Source organism: Ambystoma mexicanum, chromosome 2q (assembly GCF_040938575.1).
Source record: "Ambystoma mexicanum isolate Mex_15411 chromosome 2q, UKY_AmexF1_1, whole genome shotgun sequence".
NCBI classification, from domain to species: Eukaryota; Metazoa; Chordata; class Amphibia; order Caudata; family Ambystomatidae; genus Ambystoma; species Ambystoma mexicanum.
Window position 1 is genome coordinate 685,732,707 of NC_090924.1, and position 20,467 is coordinate 685,753,173.

The window sequence follows — 20,467 nt, forward strand, 5'->3', positions numbered from 1 at the left end:
CCAGATCTTTTTCAGTGCGTTCCAATGAGGCTACAATGGATCTTTGGGCTCCCCCCACAGTCGCAATCATTTCCCCCCTCATGACAACTTTGTATGCTTCCCATACCGTACCAATGTGTCGTACACTGTTTATGTTCGTCTGCCAGAAGTCCACCGTGCTTTCTCTTATTGGTCCTCTGCTTCACTCATGGCGGCAAACTGCACAGGCACCTTCTACGTGATCGAAGGCCGCAGTCCGCTTCCCTTGGTGCACTTTGGTGGTAGCAGAACCGCACAGGCAACTTCTTTGTGGTAAAAGGCAGCGGTTTGAACCCATAGGCGTGCTTCTTGGACACCCTGCGTGTGCGTCACTTGGCACGTCGGCCCTTCCAGAGACCACCTCAGGATGGTTGATGAGATGTCAGTTGTGAGCACAGTACACTGTGCGATGGAAGAATAGAAGAAACATTTTTCTGTGACTATAAACAATTTGTTTTTGTTTTTTTTTAAAGCGCCCCTCTGGCCCTTTTGCAGCTCCTGTGGTCCTTTTGCTTGATGTTGGCCCTCACGGCGCACAAGCACTCCACGTGTGGAGCCGCTGCCGTTGGGACCTAAAATGGCAGTGGCTGTTTTCCCCGCAAGGGTTAATGCCTCTGGCAGGCATCAGATCGGGCTACCGAAGCTATACACAGCATCGGAGCACCTTCCCCCTGCCCAGCTGCATCCTCGTCGCCAATGTGATAGTTGTAATTGCCCCAGGACTTCCGTGAGAAGCCCTTGACCTGAAATGAGGGACATGGACACAGAACTCCTTGTCTCTGGCTCCCGGTGCACACTGCCTGTGTCGCGGGACCGCTTCCTTTATTGTAATACATGCACAACGGCAGAACGTTGCTGTCGCGCCACGTGATACTATCACATCTTCCATAGCTCCCAAGAGCGATGAGCCACGACACAATGTCCTGCCGGAGACTCTGCATTCATCCACCCAGGATGTCACTATGCCTCTGGTCAACCACCCCATAATCCGTAAAGGCAGCGGTACCCCTGCTGCCTCAAAGGCCATGCAAATTAGTTTTACAATACACAGGCCCCTCCCCAGGCCCTTCCCCACTTTGTCCTCTGCACCCCTTCAACGCCAGCTGCACGGCTCGGCAGGCACAACATGGCCCACCCTCTTGATCCCGAAGAAAAAAATGAAAACCATTATCCAAATTGGATGGGGAAACCAAGGTTGGCCCGGTACACCTCACCTTGCCGTGTGCGCTGGGCGGCTTCCCATCCCGGGCAGCAGCAGTTGGCTCCATGCTCCCTGCAGCGCTTTCTCAATACAGTGGGTCTGAAGCGTCATCTCCCTCAACCGCAACACCATAGCTCTCAACTCACACGCTTTTGGCGGGTGTCATTGGCCTTGTAAACAGCTCACTCACCTGCCAATCCTCCTACACGGCCATTGGTTTCAATGGGCTCTCACCTGCCAAAAACAAACCTTTGCGAAACAAATGGTTGAGAGCTATGCAACACCCCTTCAAACGGCAAGGGGCCTGGGAGACAGGCAGGCTGCCCTCCGCTTGCCTATTTGCAGGGGAGCATACCCACACCTGCCAGCAACCATTGCCCCTCAAAGTCAGGCAGCTTACATCCCAAAATTGTTAAGCATTTGAAAGGGTAGATTTTTTCCTGGAAAGCGGGAGAATTGAATTTTCCCATAGGCTTGCATTGGGGTTAGAATTATTTTAGGGGGGAGAAATAGAAAAATTGCAATATTTTTTATTGATAAATTGGGAGTCTCCCACCTAAATAGGGAGGTTTGCATGAATTAGGGAGTTGATGGATCTGGGTCCCTGTCCAGAGAACAGAAACATTTTAACTGAGGGGGGATGCGTTGAAGAGGTAGTCTACATCCTTGGGGCGAGGGGGGGGGTGTAAAGTTAGGAAAGGTTTCTGTGAGTGGATGCGGGGGCTCAAAATAAGTACTGGGACGAGGAAGAGGGACGTGGACGTAATTCTTTATATTTCACACACCTAACATGGCTACCACTGTGTCGTTGGAAGTTGCTGTTTTAGTTCTATCACAACTACCAATAAGGTAATTTCCTGATTGGATGCTCTGTACACGAGTCATGACAAGAAAACCAAGTGAAAGGGTCAGATAAATGTAGCTGGTCTGGTTCGTTACAACATTGAGAAAGCGCTCGAGGAATGTATGTTTCAGAACCAAGGAGCGCAACACGAAGCGGAGAACCACGGATGTGAAGTAAAAGAAGGAAAATATAGCTTGATTAAATGATCGGCGAACCGACCTCCCACTCGTGGTGCAGGAGCACCAAAGCCCGCAACCCCTTTATTGATGTGTCTGTTTTTCCAAAGTGTCTCGGAGAAAGACAGCTGCGCGCTTTAGTTATATGAACATAACATTTATTGCAAAGTAGACAATGTTGCAAAGAAGAGAGTCAACTCTCTATTTACGATAATATGATGCTTTGATTATTGTAAATGGATGTGCATGTGTTTTTTAATTTTTTTAACCCACCCATTTTCTATCTTTTGTGCAGCAGACTTTCTTATCTGCCGGTCGTCGGCGTTTAGTATTTATTTAGCCCACACGCGTCGTTTAAAGGGCTGGGCTTGCTTTGGGCTTCTTTCCCCAGAGGCTGGCCTTGGGTTTCCTAGCAGGGTGCTGTTGATGTGGAACACTGGTTTCCGCTATCGCTGCCTGCAGAGCTGTCAAGGCAGCGCACGTTGTTGCCCAGAAGCTCTGCCACCCACAGCCTTCAGGGATGGGGGAAAACAGCAGCCCCATCAGCGTCATTCTGGTGAGCTCTGGGAGCAGGGGCAACAAACTGCTGTTTAGGTTCCCCTTTCAGAAATCTGCAGAGCATCCAGCTTCCCAGACAAGTAAGTGACAGCGAGGTGCAGGCTTTTCCAGTGTAGCAGGCAGGACAGGGATCCCAGATAGCTACCCTCGTGATAGCAGGCACACTGTTTACAGCATTGTCTATGCCCGAAGGGTAATCTTTATTACGGCCTTTGCCTTCGCTACTCCCAGTCCTTTGTCAACAAGGACGTGGTAAGGATATCCGACTCGGTCCTGGAAATGGAAAGAATTTACTGGGGGAACCCTCTCATCCTTGACGAGGCCGTGTGGACGAGGGGGCGGCCCCAAGGGTCATAGTCCCTGGCAATACAGTATCTCTTCATAGATCCCAATCCTGGCGATTTGCATGAAAGCAAATAGCATTATGGGAAAATAGGTGTGTCCAGAAATTTAAATTTGAAACATGGATTATTGTGATTCAGTGAGAAACCCTTTTGAGTGAATAATGGAAGTTGAGCTCTGCTGTTTTAATTGGTCACACTATTCTAAGAAAAAAAGTCTCTACATTGCAGAACATATTTACCAGTCTAAATATCTACAACAAGTATGTGTCCCCAACCCTTTCTAGGTTTCCTTCATGCTGTTCTCAGCTCCTCTCGTGGACCCAGGTAGCACCCGTACTTTGTGTCTGGGCTCTGGGCATCCCGCTTGTGCTCCACCGACTCTCTGGGTGACCTTCCAATCCTCTTCTCTCCACTCTAGCACTTGTCCGCATCGCTAGTTCGCCTCCCCCACCTAAGGCTGCGCGGCTTCACTCCAGGAGGCATCCCAAGTCTTCTGCGCACTTGGTTTGTTTTCGGTTTCTCACCCTTTAGCTCTGCTATCTTCCTGGCTCTCGGCTTCTTACAGAGCCCCCCCCCCCCCGCCCCCCTCTGCAGCATTCATACTCTGCTCTCGGTTCCTCTGGGGCAGGCTTGACAAATGGGTTTGCCCTTCTATTTTGTACTTGGGATATCCAATAGGCAGTCTCCAGCAACTGGACTGCCCATCCTGGTTCTTGTAGGTATTCCTCATTGCTCTGTCCTTCCTTGTTGTAATACTGGACTGATGATCATCATACATTTCAGTAGTACTCTTCTTTGTCTAAGTATTTTCATGGGACTTAGCTTCCTCAACTCTACACAAATAGAGGTTTGGGGAATTACACGGTACTGAGTGGGGTTACAGGAAGGAGGGGGGTACTGTGACTAATCAATGTAAGCGCAACAGTGGTCCAGAGATGAATATCGGTTTCTAAACCATCAATCAGCCCCACACCTCTAGTACACCAGAAGGGATACAAACAGATTGGAAACAAGTAAATTATAAATCTCCTTGTCCAATTTTGGCGACATGGACGGAACTGCAGGCTTATCTCTGCAAGGTCGTGGATCTTTGGTTAGTTGCAACACAGCGAAAATACAATTATTACCCATTGATAAAAGGGACTGTCCAGTCAAGGCTGTATAAAAATATTTACTTTATTATTTTTACAACAGACAGTTCTAGCACACTACAAAATACAGCCCACCCTGTAAAAGAACACCAAGGACAGACCGTTTCACAAAGGAAAGGGATGAACTCTGAGTACTGATAGGAGGGTAGACGGTAAAGCAATCGGTCTTAACTATTCAAGGTTATTTGGTTTTAGCACCAAGGGAGCATGGGGTCATAAATGTCACTGTGGGCCATTGGAGAAGGCCCAGGGGGACAGAACCACAATTTACCTGGGGCTTGAGATGATCTTGATGCTTGACAGCATCGAGTCGGTTCCAGGACGCTTTGCAGCTCCTGCAACAGAGTTCAAGATGGTAGACAGCTGCGGGTATCAGACGACAGGCAGTTCAGCAAGCGAGGCTGGATGGATGGCTGCAGGCTGGCTTACATAGCGGCTCGGGGTCAAGAATTGTTATCTCTGTGCTGGTTTGCCAATCTGGAATGCTTGTCGAGGCGTCTTGGATGACTTTAGTGACTGCAGCGATTGGGTCAGTGGTGCAGCCGGTCACAGTTCGAGGGCTCGACTGTCTCTAAAAGATGGACGCTGGTTGATGCTTTTTGTGGCACTCCTAGCTTCTTCGCAGGGCTTGTGTCGTCCTTTAAGGTGGACGGCGCAAAGCTGAGGGAGAATGTTTGCAGGCAACAGCCTTGTCCTATGTTCAGAGAATCTCTGGCACTCCCCACCTAGGAACCTTGCTGGCAGAACCTAGCGGGGCACACTGTGTGCAGGCTGGGTACCGGTTCTGGAGCTGCTGGACGGGTCCTCTGAGTCCGGCATCTCCCTCTGTTCCCTGGGAGATGTTCAGGGGAGGGATCTTGCTTCCCTCTTGGAAATCCTGACCTTCCTTCACTGGCAGAAGCTGTAAGGAGACTGTACCTTCAGCCAGCGTCCAAATGAGTCCTCCTTACTCCTTTCGAAGTCGTCGTATGATCTGGCAAAAGAGGGTCTCAATCCTCTTTTAAAGACAAATGAGCCCCAGTGATTGGTGCAGGCTACGCCTACCTTAATAAACCAAAACTGGGTCCCCACCAACAATCTTCTGTTATGCGTGAGGTCATGACCAGAGTGCTTTGCAACAGGAAAGGCAAGGGGTGACAATTGTACTACTAAGTCCTACCCATCCTCCTGTCTGTTGTGGATCAACGTGTCTCTCTGGTTATTTGAGCTCTCTGTGACTCCTCGAAGTTTGTGGCGAAAACAGACTTTCTGTCTCCCATCAAATCACATACTTTTTCCTTCTGAAAGGGGATTCCCTGCAGGGTTTGCCTACTGTAAACAGTTGTCCCAGACATGACATTCACTTCCCTTCATACAGAGGGGTGGGAGCTAGCTTCAAGCAAACACATTGCATCTCAAAAAGGTGTTGGGGTTTCCTGCCCTTTGTTAGTTCTGTGAACAGACCTCTTTGTTGCCCTACTTCAATTAACTCTCATCAGTATGCGCTGCCACCACACAGAACTTAACAATGGGCACAGTGGGTCCATGGAGCCTTTGATATTTTAATTAGGCTGGCCATGGCTGGAGGAAAGTGTCACATTCTCCCTTCTTGAAAGGCTCTGATGCACCCGTGGCTGTCACATTCCAGCTGAACATGACAGGAGGACCGCGCCGTTAGGCTGTGCCGCCCAGAGTACACTTGACTATGTGTTTTTTTGTGCAGTGAGCATTGGCAAATGTGTACGGATTAGCCCCACACATTTCCTGGAGGTTTAGCTACCAACATTCAATTTCTTTAAAAATAATATCAAAACAGCCCAGGCGAGTGCACACTCCCTGTGCAGATGGTCGAATTCCTCACAGATACTGCCTTCTCCGAAGGGGATCGTCACTGGTCCCACAGGCTTTCCCTTCCTATGAGATCCACCCGCTGAGTACCACCCCCAGGGAGACTACTGCTTAGCAGCCTCACCTCCCTGGCCTCATGGAAAGGGGCTCCCTCCCATGGAAGTAACAACGATACCCTGGAATTCGTCAGTGTGTATATACCCTGTAGTCCTGGTTAAGTTGGCCTTCCCATAGGAAGATCAGTTTTCGGGTGGCTTATAACTTTGGCACCATTTGATGAATCCCCACAAAATGTTGCAAAAAAATATACACCCAACTCAGAATTTTTTTTGTTGCAAAGTTTGTTCTGGTCAAATGGGGTAAAGTTGTACGGGGGTTCCCAATCTTTTTGAAATTCAGATAGATTTGAACGGGACATTTTATTTTTACTCTTGCGGCTACAGCCCGATCTGCTGGACAGATTTCACCAAACCTGCGTGAGGAGCGCCATGTTTTTTAACAAATTCCCCAAAAGTTGGTACAAAAATATATCTGTCTCTGAGACTCACTTCCTGATTCGGTGTCCGCTGACATCTGTGGACCAATCCGAGGGCTGCATGATATCCGCAGACATTGTACGCAGGCGTTGTTTGGTCAATTGAGAAACGTGATGTGAATCAAACCTTTTGCAACGTGAGGTGCGTCCAAAAGTTTGCAACCAACACCATGAAGGATTTGCAAACTGCGCCCATAGTCTGCGAACATTACTGTAAAAAAATTCAAAAACATAACAATAGACTTGCCTAAGGGGTTAAAGTGGGCACAGGGCCTACCCTTCAGCAATGTCCAATGTCTACTCTGAGATGGCCTGCAGGGCCTGCAACATGGCGGAAGCCCATGCACCAGGTATTGTGCCCAATGGCCATGACTGGAAGTCATGAACAGTGGCCCACAGTCCCATTATTGAGGAATATGACCAGTGTTTACTTTGGGGTTATTCATGGGTCAGGCAACACTGGGCCTAGCCTCCAGCAATGCCCAATGCCTACTCTAGATGGCTAGCGGAGCCTGCAACATGGATGAAGTCCATGCTTTGGGGATTGTGGCCACTGGCAAATGTTTACTGTGGGTTGATTGGTGGGGCAGGCAACTTGGCTGAATTTCATGTTGCAGGGTGTGTGGCCAGTGGTCATGACCACAATTCATGAACACAGGCTGTGGTTGCCCATGGCCACCAAGAGAGGGGTTATGGGGTTAAGGTGAGCTGGAGCTTGGCATCCGGCAATGAACAATGTCTGCTCTGAGATGGCTAGCAGGGCTCTGCACCATGGATGAAGCCCACATCCAAGGGATTGTGGCCACTGGCCATGGCTGCAAGCCATGAACAGTGACCCACGGTTCCATTATTGAGGAAAAGGGACAATGGGCCAGGCTACAGACCATGGCCAAAGTTTACTGTGGGTTGATTCAAGGGGCAGACAACTTGGCTGAATCTCACGGTTCAGGATGAGTCGACACTGGCCATGGCTGCAAGTCATGAACAGAGGCCAGAGCCCCACAGTTGGGCTATAGTGGCCACTGGGTCCGGCTGCAGGCCAGGTTCAATCTGCTGTGGTTTCTTTGCAGGACCAGCAACATTTCTGAAGCCCATGCCTCAGGGTTTGTGGCCACAGGCCATGGCCATATGCAGTGGACAGTGACCCCTGGTCCCATTGTTGTATTGTACCAGCTACAACAGTCTGCAGGCCAGGACCCGTAGCTATTGCGGGTGATTTGGTGACGATGGGGTCATGGTTGAGACTCATACCCTAGGCAATTCATCCGTGAGTTTCATCCCCAACATCTGCTGCTCAGAATCTTTAGTTATAAAAAACTTTGAAATTCAGGCAAAAACATAGGTAAAGGGACGTTATGGTTGCAGTGCAAAATCTGAAAACCAAAGAAATTTGCCAGTTAAGTTATGGAACCACAATGCACTGCTCAGACTAACACCCAGGAAATTAATGACAACATCAAAAATGGTTCTAATAAAAGCGTTAAGAGGATGAGAATGGACGAAAAGATTGAATCTAAAAAGCTAAATGCGCGTTTAGTGTGCATTCGGCATAGTAGATGCGATCGAAGTCCATAATACTGGACAGGGGAGCAGGGATTGCGGGGGTGTCCACTGCATGCATGAAAGGCAAACGGGTACAATCCTAAAAGATCGAATTACAAAATGTGGACAAGTGGGCGCCTTAATTTTGTAATTTGATCTTTTGGGACACGTTCTTACGTACATCCCAGAAGGTGGTGTATGCGTAGCCAGATATGGCTGTCATCAAGGATACTTAAGCACCTGTTTGAAGCTATGTTGGCCATCAAAAGAGGTTATCTTTCATATATACCATTAACATTTCAGATTTGGCTACTAGAATAGCGAAAACCTAATGCTTTTGGTAAGGGCAGATGGGGAATGTGCGTGAATATTATACACATCCGCTTAGTGATGTATTTTCTATCCACCGTTTTGTAGCATTCAGGTCTTTTGATGTATTGAAAAGTGAACATTCTGTGCGTTGCTTGTTGCTATTGGTTGGCTCTGCTGTCAATTTAATGTCAAAGGCTTCAGATTTGTTTAGAGTGTGGTGTAATCTGTGTAGTTTCACCCTTTTGGGGGCAAACCTGTCCACTCCAGGGAAAGGCAATCTATCTGGAGCTACCGAGGATGCAGTCGTCGGCAGATGATAGCATTGCGTTCAATCACACGGCGTTTAGAGGAGGTGTCTCGTTCTAAGCAGCAACAATGCCCCCACACATTTACCTTGTACAAACGTTAGCATAACACCAGTATTCTAGTGAGTCTCCTTATTTCTAGAGAAGTGCAGGGTGTAAACCGATCTGCATCTTCACTTATTTATAGAAGTAATGCGAAGTCTAATTTATTTGCCATTGAAAAACAATATGAGGCAACTAGGGTCATTTTATGACATGTTAATTCCAAGGCAAACGTGCCTTTCCTTTTCCATTTTTCTCTGTCTTTTGAACAAATAAATGCTGCCTGCAAACTTCGCTTTGCAGGCAGCATTTATTCATGTATTTCTATCCAATCTATCTGGTCTTGAGCAGGTGGAAAGCTGAGGTGGATTCCACAGGAATCCATTGAAACAGATCTTATCTCTGCCCGTTCTCCTTTGCCTTGCCAGTGCCGGTAAAGGAAAGCATTCTGCACTGCTTTAACGCCTTGATTTACCACACCACCCCTTTTTAAAATCCGGGTGAACACGAGCATATAATTGACAGTTTCTTTTGTGATAAAAGCCACCCTAAAATGTGTTTTTCTAGTTTATTACAAAGATATAGGCATTTGTATTCCTCGTTCTTCAGTGTCACTGATTTATAATGATGAGGAAATCCACGTATTTACCTTCTGTTCACTGAAAAAGTACAGTTTCCCATTCTGTTGCATATACTTCTTGAGTTGCCAAATTGGTTTAATCTGTTCCTATTTCAAAAGTAGCAAAGTGTATTCTTTTCTTGCATATGTAACCGTCTTTACTCAGCTAAAAGTAATTACACAAAATAGATTCCCCAGACTGACTTGGTACAGCAGAGTACTGATTCTACTAAGGCAGCAAAAGTGATTCTTATGCTTCTCAAACTTTACTGTAGCTTTTAGCAACAGAACGATTTAAAACAAAATACATTTCCCAGCAAGTCTTGGAGCTTTGGTAGTTTCTCTTTCCATTGACATTTGCATGGAGTCACATGATCTGTCTGACCAATCGTGAAAGGTCTGTCCCTGGAGACCTTAACTCCTTTTTGATACAATCTTTCTTTGGTGTGCCTCACGTCGGCCAGAGGTAACAATGGCCACCACAGAGATGCCCAGCCAAACCATGAAGGACTATCCCGCCACTGTAGACCTGATCGAAAACAAGAAATCCAGGGAGCCACGGCACCCGAACAAAACTGCAGCCCAGCGTGGAAAAGCACCTCCACGAAGAAGTCTTCGGTTCAGACCCTGAAAGAAAGATGAGGACAATATCAGTCTGCGGTAAAGGTAGCGATAATTGAACAGTAATGATAACAGTCAAGAGGCACTGCCCTGTACTAAGTATGGGGAATCTATTCAACGGCAAGATGCAGAAGCAAGTGTTATGCCAGCTCAAAGCTTACTTACGCCAACAAAGCCACTTCCTTAATAGGCTTGAATTATAAACTGAGTCCCCCGACCTTTGGGCTATCTGCATGGCCCGTGCCAAGTGGGCGCAGAAGACTGACACGCCAACACCGGCTTATCCATGACCAAGCACATACATCTTGCCACGCTTGGTGTGGAAACTGTGCAAAAGGGACGGTGTAATCAAGAGTTGCCTGTGCCTATTTAACACGTTTGTATTCTTTGAAGCAGCACACAACCCAAAGGTTTGGGTGCTCAGGAAAGGTAGGATAGGACACGCAATGTATTCACATTTTGGTCCGCCTGGAAACAGTAAAAGTGACCCTCTCCGAGGAATAAACTGTGTTAAATGTCCTGAGCTCTGACATACGAGACATGTTTACAAGAGAGGAGACAAAGATGCATCGCCAGCGTACCGGATATGGCTTTCAGAGAGTGTTCTGAATTGTCACCCCAACTATCAAGGATTGCCAGCACGACCAATAATTTGAAGTCAGCGGTCGGAAGAAGCATCCGCCTTTTAACAGAAAGAAAAACTAAAGGATATTTGCATATGGGATCTCCATACACAAATTTGTGACCAGAGGGCTTGGAAAAATGGCATGGATAGACAAAGCTCAGATTCCCACCAGCTCGGCCAACTCCCTGAGGAACTTCTCCCCTTGACCCTCCTCTTCACTGATGTCACATTACGGGACTGCAGTGTCGCTGACATTGTGCCCCCTAGGAACCCTAGATATTCCAGGCTGCAAGAAGGAGTCGCCGCCTGATTTCTGCCGGTTTATTTACAATCCTCATCCTGGAGAACATCCACTGATAACTGAACAGGCCCTATCAGGGTATGTTGATATTTTTAGGGACATGATTTTCATGTTGTCAAGATATACTATCATCCGATCCCGCTCCCTGAGAGACACCACCACTACCAAGTGTTTAATAAATGGCAAAGTGGTTAAGAACAGCCCAAAAGGCGTGCTTCTGCATTCCTAGCATTGGTCGTCCCAGAAGAAATGCTTGAATTTCCTGTGCACGGGGAAGTTGGGGATTGAGAGTTAGCCATCCTGCAAATCTAACCACACCAATCGGCCCCCTTCTTGCAAGATGTCTCTGAGCATATGGATAACATCAATCTTGAAATAATGGTAGATCACCCAGCTGGCAAGCTCCCACAAGTGTATTACCAGGAAGATCTTCTCTTTTCTGTGCACTAAGGAGAGGTTGCTCAAAAATCTATTTGAATATCGGTGCGCTTTCCTCATTGCACGCTTCCTTATGCAGCAGTTCCACTTCTTCACAGGTAACTTGAATGAGACACGGTTGCCATTGCCAAACAGGCACTCCACAAAATTCCAGAATGAACCCTGAATGGTACCCAGTCATCTTATAAAACTCTCCCCAAGCTGTGCACAAAGAGTGCTGTACAGTGCCCACTGGAGACTGGAAATATAAGGCTACTCTCATCTTTGCTGTTGGCGGGATGTCTCCAGGTCGTCCTGAAGCATCATCTGCCTCCACAACCATAGGACAGTAAGAAGGAATCCTGAGGGCGACTATCCCAGTATTGCGAACCACATCTACTTCTATCGGACCTGGACGAATTATATTGAATTTGGCTGCACAAGTAGCCCCTGCTGCATACGTCCCTTCCGGAAATGTTGGAGGCAAACGCCTTCTCAATGGAGGATTGTTTATTTTATTTTTTTTCAAGGTGGTGAATGTATGAAAAAAACATCCCCAGGTCCTTGGAGAGTGTATTGCTTTAGAGGAGCCTGTTGGTAGCCACTCCCACCTTGGAGGAAGCTAATTCTCTGAGCTTGGAATCTATTTGAAGGAGTAAGCACCTCCGCTGTTGGCATTGCCTAGAAAGCATACAGCTCATTGAGGACCTCTCCAAGAGATCCATAGCTTTGCCAGGGGTCCCCATTATATCCAGTAGTTTTATCTTGGCGCGTGTGCCAGGGGCTGTCCATTCCCTTCTATGGGTCCTGGTGTCTCCAGGATATGAAGGCAAGTATGCAAGAATACATATCAGGGATGACTGCTGTCTTACCAGACAGTGTAGCCCTGAGGCTTGTTCTATCTATGACTTTTTTGTCCAGGTTCCAGCGGGAAATATACCAATATGTATGTGGTGTAAAGGGGGTTGGAGAAAAAAATAAACTCACCATTTTCTGCCGTCGAACTTCTGGGGGTCGCAGTAATCACACAGATCCCAACTTCACTCTTTGTTACACACATGTCGAAAGATTATAAGGCATTCTGGGGTTTATGGCCAGCTAAGCAAACAGTGTATAAAAGAAGCCCCATGAATAAAAAGAGGGGTTAGAAAGGAGAGATCTAGATATGAAGAGGAGAGTTGAGGCTGTAGGCATTCAATAGAGATACTAACGCCAAATTCTGCAGACAAAAGGGACCAGAAAACACATGCTTATAAATTGATATCTCACTAAATATTGAAATGCTACTTTTGCCACATGTGCTTTTCATTTTGGGTTATTTTTCATGAATGAATGCACAAAAATGTTCACAGTATAACATGCAGCTGTTATTTTTTACCCAATGAAGGCTCGTTAGTAATTCGATGCCAGGACCGTGAGGAGAGTATTACGCCCGTCAAACTTTACTGAAACTTGTAGCAGCAAAACAAAACAACTTTAAAAAGCATATTTCCCAGCAGGCCACAGTGCTTTGGTTCTTTACATTGACATTCCCACAAGATCAATTGATCCATCAGCCCAATACTGAAGGTTGTGTCCCTGGAGACCACCCTTCCTGTCTCTGACAAATCATGTTTCTTTGCTGCTGTTTCATCACATATGTCATGTATTTCTTGCTCTAGGAATTTGCGTCATTTATTAAGGTTTATGGCCATTGTTGTTGTGTTGGGAGACATGGTATTTCACTGTGCTAAAAGATAGGTTTGGATGCTAACCTGTGTTGGACACTGCTCTTGTTGTTACCTGCGTTCATGCCTTCTGGACAGTACATATTAGCCTTCTTTGGGAACTCTGAACCTAGGAGGACATAGCTGCTATAACTACTCTGGTCTGTTTGTATACTGCACTCTAGACCATATTGTGATTTTTAAATTTAGATGGTCACTACTGTTGCTGCTATTAGCGTTCTTGCCTCCTGCTCAGTTTCAGTGCACTCTAGCCCTTACTGGGACTTTTAAATCTAGAAGGACCCTGCTGTTATGTATCTCGCCTGACAATTCATTGCCATTTGAAAGTTGTATTCAAACATGCTTTTACAATCCTGCCTATGTAATCCAGCCCATGACTGTGACTCCTGTTAACATAATATGATTGCCTGTTTGAATGGGTCTGACACGCTGCACTACCCACTTTAGCTGCCTGCACCACCTGCTTTAGCTGCCTCGCCCATATCTAAGCCAATACAATACTGTGACTTACTCCGGCAAACCAGCCCATGCTCTTCACCCAGTTACATTAACGTGCTATTGGCCTGTACCTGTACCTTTATTCTGCATCACCACTCGACATAATTGCCCCTTGCCGCAGAGTTATTCTAATATCGTGGACATGCTGCCCCTGCCTCCGGCAAGCATTCTCCTTTCCATCTTAGCCATCACATGGTCTTTAGCTAAGGCATATTGTGCAACGCCCATCTGCACCAATTGCACCCCCTGCAACATCTCCTGTGCATACTCTACCATAATGCATCACAGTACATCACCACTGCCCAACCCCCACACATACACACACTCTTCTAACCCTTACCTTAACGATCCCACACTGTGGCTCAAACACTTCGCAACCAAGCCTACGCCCAACCAACCATGCAGACTTCCAATTAGGAATGCTAGACTCAGATCCAGACTGCCTCGCATTCCCTGTGCCCAACCCCATCACACCAACACCCCCTCTGCCTCTATTCAGACCTCACCTAAACCGCCCACAACCACACCTAAAGAACTTAAAGGAGCTCTTATCAATGCCAGATCCCTCACTGCTCACGGCCTCAATATCTCGGACCTCATCACCATCCAGAACCTCGATTTCATTGCCATCACAGAAACATGGCTACACGCTGCTTCTGGCCCGCTCTTATCCCTCGCCATTCCGGACGGATACTCTATCCTCAGAAAAGACCGCTTATCCAACCTATCCAAAGTTGGTGGCGTTGCCTTCATACATGGGGACAATATTAATATGAGACCGATCCCTAACGCTCACTGTAGTTCCGCTGAATCTTTATCAGTGAAACTCTCACTCTCACCTACCAACACAGCGTCACTTCATCTCATTTACAGACCACCCGGTCCCCTCTCCTCCTTTACAGAAGACATTACGACTATCCTGTCTAACACTAAGCCGAATTCACAAGCGCTGCTACTAGGGGACCTGAATCTGGGATTGTCTGACCCAAAGGATCTCATGGCTGCAGAAATTGCAAGCATTGTGTCTAACCTAGGTTTCCAACAACACAACCTTGAACCCACCCATAACAAAGGCAGAACGCTTGACAGGTTCATAGACATGAATTGTAATACTACGATAAGCTCTAACACAGCCCGTGCCTGGTCCGACCACCATGTCATTATTTTCCAGCTACCAGCCACCTTTCCCAGCACTAAACCTACGATAGCCCCCTCTATTCCCACCAGGAATAAAAAGGACATCACTAGGGACGCTACTCCCGCTTATCCTAGCCATTTTAAACAACTGTGCCACAGCCTTTAATGACCCCACGGTCCTAGTGGACTTGTTCAACCAAACACTGCTCAAAGCTATTGACACCATAGCCCCACTTAAACTCAGGAAAGCTAAACGACGAGCTCACCTGAATTTGTGGTTCACTCCACACCTCAGAGCTCTGCGTAAAGAAAAGCATAAGGCAGAATCGCTCTGGAAAAGTCTCCCGTGTACCTCTAACAAAGACAACCTCTTCATCACATCCCTTAACTACAAGGAAGCGATTATACAGGCAAAAAAAGAAACTTACAACCTGCGTATCTCGCAAGCTGAATCCAATACAAATGAGCTATTCAAAATTCTTAAAGAATTAGAATCCCCTTCACCCATATCAGATACCTGCAACAAAGATAGCACCTGGTGCAATAGTATTCAAAATGCTCTCCTTTCTAAAATAACCACCTTACAAGCCAAAATCAATGCCAAACAAAACTCTCTCCTCTCCAAACCACTTGCACCTCAAACCTCCACCACTTTCTCCCAGCCTCCATTTAGCTTGCTCCCTCTCACTATCCCTGAGGTTGAAAAAAATTATCATTAACCTTAAACCTTCCAACTGCCAAGGGCACTCCTTTCTGGCACCTATCATTAAGGAATCTGCACATGACCTTGCTCCCTTCATTACCACATTTATCAACTCCTCATTTCAATCTGGAATTGTCCCCAACAATCTGAAGGACGCATGGGTCATCCTACTGCTGAAGAAACCCACTCTTGATCCATTCATACCGACCTACTTCAGACCGATCAAAACAGTCCTGTTCCTCCTAAAAATCTTAGATAGCGCGGCCTACCTCCAGATACAGAAGTATCTGGAGACTAACAATTTACTTGCCACAAGACAATCTGGTTTCAGACCCAGGCATGGGACAGAAACAGCTCTATTTGAACTGAAAACTCAAATAGAGGATTTAAAAGATAATGGCAAACTAGCCTTGCTACTACTTTTGGACCTCTCTGCAGCTTTCGATCTGGTCAATCACCAGATCCTTTGCCAACACTTGAAATCTGCTGCCCACTTTTTTGGAAAATGCCAGTAACTGGATCAGATCCTTCCTTGACAATAGACTCATGAGAGTATTCTCACCCACACCATCTGCGACCCCCATCGCCGGTCCCATGCGGAGTCCCTCAAGGGTCGTGAGTATCTCCCACACTCTACAATGTTTTTACCAAACCATTGTTCGATGTGCTTGACTATCTGGGTGTTACCTACACCAACTACGCGGATAACACCCAGATACTCATCCCCGTCACTAGTGACTACATTGCAGACGCCAAAGCTCTGAACGACGTATACCAAGTTGTCCAAGCCTGGATGACTCACCACGAGCTCTGTCTTAATGACGACAAGACAGAGCTCCTCATCCTTGGCACCCAACAAATACTTAGCAAACTGGACCCATCCTTCAGCACCTTCAACATCGACGGTAACTCCATCAAAGTGGCTAAAGAGACCAAACCTTAGGTATCTAGCTCGATTCCACACTGTCCTTAAATCGACAAACAAATGCAGTCGCTGCAGCGTCGGCCTATACTTGTAAGCTGATTACAGCATGCTGCACATTCCTCTCTACCCAGAACTGCATCACTCTCGCTAGGACGTTAGTGATGTCAAAATTCGATTATTGCAACGCACTTTACCATGGCACCAACCAACGTAACCTTAGCATTGTTTTGGGAGATCTGCAATTTGTTATCAGAGCAGCCCTCAATATTCCCAGGTCAGCGCACATATCTGACACTAGGAAGAGCCTACACTGGCTTTCGGTTGCCCAAAGAATCTCGCTCAAATCACTGACTCTCACTCACAAATGTGTCAACCATCAGGCCGCTATCTACTGAAATTCCCACTTCTCTCAGTACATTCCCGCACGGACTCCAAGATCTGCCCAAGCACAATCGCTTATTATTCCTAAATACAACTTACAGACTGCCGGAGGCGTTTTAGTTTCCCAGTCCTTGCTTCCAAACTCTGGAACTCTGTGCCACTGTCCATCAGAACTATCCCGTCCGCTACACTCTTCAAACACAAAACCAAGCTTTGGCTTTCCTCTACTTCCCACCTACTCCCAGCCTAGTCACCTGTTCTACTACTCCCGTACTACTGGCACTTCTTTGCATGAAAAGTTAACTCTGTACCTGCTCTGATGCTTATTGTGACCTGCGACCTAAGATATGCACCTGTGAAGTTAATCTTTGCCTGTCACTGTATCAATGCCATTTTTGTACCCTGTGCCTTTAAGATATGCGCCTGGTTGCCCTCGGGCCTACCGCGCTATACAAATAAATAAAATAAAATATGAATACAAAAGCACTGTCCCATTTAGAGAACTGCCACTGGATATTAATCCCCCCTAGTTCCCCCAGACCTCCGTCTCATAAGATAATTCCATTTAGTAAAATGTGTTGCCATTCAGCGGAGGTCAGGACCTTTTTTGTTACTGTCTGCATGACATGCGCTGTACTTTTAAAAAAGTTTTAATTATTTGAGCAAAATTGGACTCCAATCAGAATATTTAGACTGCAAAATCTGTTTTTGTCTTTACAGTTTTTGTTCCACTGATTGAGCCTACTCATGTTTTGTGTTTTCAGAGTCACTTACTGAGGACTCAACCTTCGTAAAACCGATTCACCATATTCGTGGCAATGTTTGGCCTTACTGGCTCCTTCTAGATTTCATAGTCCAAATTTGTCCAGTAGGGACTAGCTAGTCCAATAAATTACTCAGTTCCATTTTGTTACATCGTAACATTGCTCCCAGCTTCATTTATCCAGAGTGGTCATTACTTATGTTTACTTACAAGCTTTGTGTGATTGGCTCAATCGTGGAGCATGCCTGCAATATTCTGTGTGCCATAGGGATGGTGTGCTGTTCTCTAATTCTCTGATTCTTGGACAGGATAAAACAGCTAGACTTTGACAAATGGACCAATATGATAAGGGGTGCCTCTTTTCAGTGTGGTCCCGCCCCTTTTTTTGTCTAATTTATTAAGGCTTCTACAAAGTGTAACCTGCTGATTCAGTCTACATTGTCAGCAGTATACTTGTGACTTGTAGACTGTCTCCTGGTATGATACTGCTTTCTGTGGTTCAATCTTTCAGAATATTGGCTGTCAGTGCAGGGGTAAATTGAGCAAAACTTGAAGATGCAGGACACAGACACATTTATGGTGATTATAGATGAATCGGGCTGGGGGCTGAAATGTTTTTTGCCTCGTCCACCCCCCTTAACCCTTCATTCAGGTTTTTTGCCTTGTACAGGGTATTTTCAAAGCAGCCTTCTGGGAGTTAATTACCAAATTGGTGCTAGTCGTGTAATACAAATGTCTTAATTAGGTCTGCCTTCGTGCCACTCGCTTTATAAGCACTATGCTTGTCTTTGACTGAGGTCCTGTTAAAAACAACCATTGGCAAAGCCAACAGTTTTGACTTATTCATAAGAGTTAGGCATTTTCCAGGCACTACTATTTGATGCTGGGTACTTGCACCATTTTTCACTTGCTACCATCCCTGTCCAATTAATACCACCACGGCAGTGCCTAAAAGCCCAAGCTGTTGGCATTCCCAATGCTTGTGTTACAGGTGTTAACAATGAAATGCAAATTTGGAGGATGATCGCCTACTCCCCCATCTCCCCAGACATATATTGTAAGCCATTTGTCGGTACTAATTCTCACTGGTTGTGAAATGTGATGCAAGGGTCAAATCGGGCAATAATCTGATTATCATTCTAATACTTAATGTGAGGATTATTTACCAATTAATCCTAGTCCAATTCGTACTCGTCCCAGTACATATCTATAAGGTGTCCGGCCTCCCCCAGAAGCCCATCTCCTATTTTTTTTTTCTCTTCAACGTTTGACTCCTTGTATCCTGCCTCTTTGTTGGGTATGTAACTCTTGACAGACCCCAGTTAAGCATAACCAACTCATAGCCCCATCCAGCCATGTTGGGAGGGAAAGGTGCGGCGAAAGTACTGCGGCGAGGAAGAGGTGGACTAGGAGTAATGTAGATTTTGAGTAAATTATCACATCATACCTGCATGTCCCTCTTATTGTCCCAGTATATATCTCTGAGGTATACCAACTAATGTTCTGAGTGGGAGTAAAGGAATACACAAGCAGACCTCTCAAGTTTCCTGTGGCTATGCATGAGAAGGCCATCCAGTCCTGTTTTTTTCCCTTTTGGATTCTTGAGCTTGTAGTTTTTAATATCCCATTTGAAATTTGGGAAAGCTAAGAGTCCCAGCTTTTGGAGCAAAAACAGGACTGGATGTCCTTCTCACGGATGGCCACGGGAAACTTGAGTGCTCTGCACAAGCCACAAAAGTATGCATACCACCCAGCAGCGCTTTATTAACTGCAACAGTGGGAACACTCTGGATTTACCGGGTACCAACCCCAAGAAGCCTAGCACCAGAAAAAGCTGCACACATGCTGTGAAGATTCAAACAGCAGTGACGTACAAATGTATTGTTGACCTAAGTAACTACCCTGCAAATATCATCAGTTGACGCACCTTAAGCCGAGGATGCAGCCGTTGCCCTCGTCGATTTGCCCTGGACTCTTATGGAGGATAGACTGAAAGGCCAAGGATATAGTGTCCCTCACCCATCTACTAATGGTAGGGACCGAAGCCCTGGACCATGAGCAACGGTCGCAGCAAAGAAATAAGGTGTCTTCTTGAATGAGTAAACTTGGAGGTCTACAAGTTAAGGCACATGTTCAACGCCCCCCCCCGGCCACCCTCAGTTTCCTGGCTGAAGTGATTGCTATTAAAAAGGCTGTCTTGATGGAAAAATCGTTAGGGGAAACTTCCTCTAATGGCTAAAACTGAGCTGACTGAAGGGCCTTTAAGAGGGGAGGAAGATCCCACAGGGTTAACTCAGAAACTGTAGTAGGTCAAAGAACAATATGCTGGTCCTAACCCTGTTGATGCTGGGAATGCTCTAATAGCCGACCACTGGTACCTTAATGTGGAAACGGGTTGCCCCGTATCAAACCCTTCTTGTAGGAACTGGAGAATACTCTGGGCCGGAGAGCAGGTCGCGAATAACTAATTTCTTATGCACTAGGCCTGAAATACTGCCCAGCGTCTAAAATATGGCTTCAAAGTAAACTGTCTTTTGACCCTTTGAATAGATTCTGCTAATCTGTGGAATATCCCAATTCTCTGAAGCCCCCCCATTTCAATTTCCAATGATCTTTGTGAAAACTCTGGGAGCTCTACGGGAGGGCTCTGAAACTGGTAGTGCTTCTCCCCTATCGGGAACTGTTGATGACTTTTCCAGATTGTTACATGGAAATAGGCATCCTCTAGATCCAATGAAGCTAGGAAATCTCCTTCCCGGATCAGGGGAATCACTCATTGTAGACATTCCATCTTGAAATGATGAGTAACGATGAAGAAGTTAAGGTCTTTAGGTCTATTATTAGCCACAACTTTCCAGGAATACTATTGAATTGGTTTCCTGACCCCGTTCCATC

At 46.3% G+C, this 20,467-nt stretch overlaps 1 protein-coding gene across 2 annotated transcripts in view; it reads left to right on the forward strand.

Moving 5' to 3' along the window:
- Window positions 1-2,638: 2,638 nt before the first annotated feature.
- LOC138569690 (FK506-binding protein-like) overlaps window positions 2,639-20,467 on the forward strand; it is a 113,262-nt gene continuing 95,433 nt past the window's right edge. Inside the window, exon 1 of one of the 2 annotated variants that reach the window (XM_069647880.1) lies at window positions 2,639-2,877. The gene's annotated coding sequence lies outside the window, so the exon portion shown is untranslated. The remainder of the gene's footprint in view (window positions 2,878-20,467) is intronic. The other variant, XM_069647881.1, reaches the window with a different exon arrangement.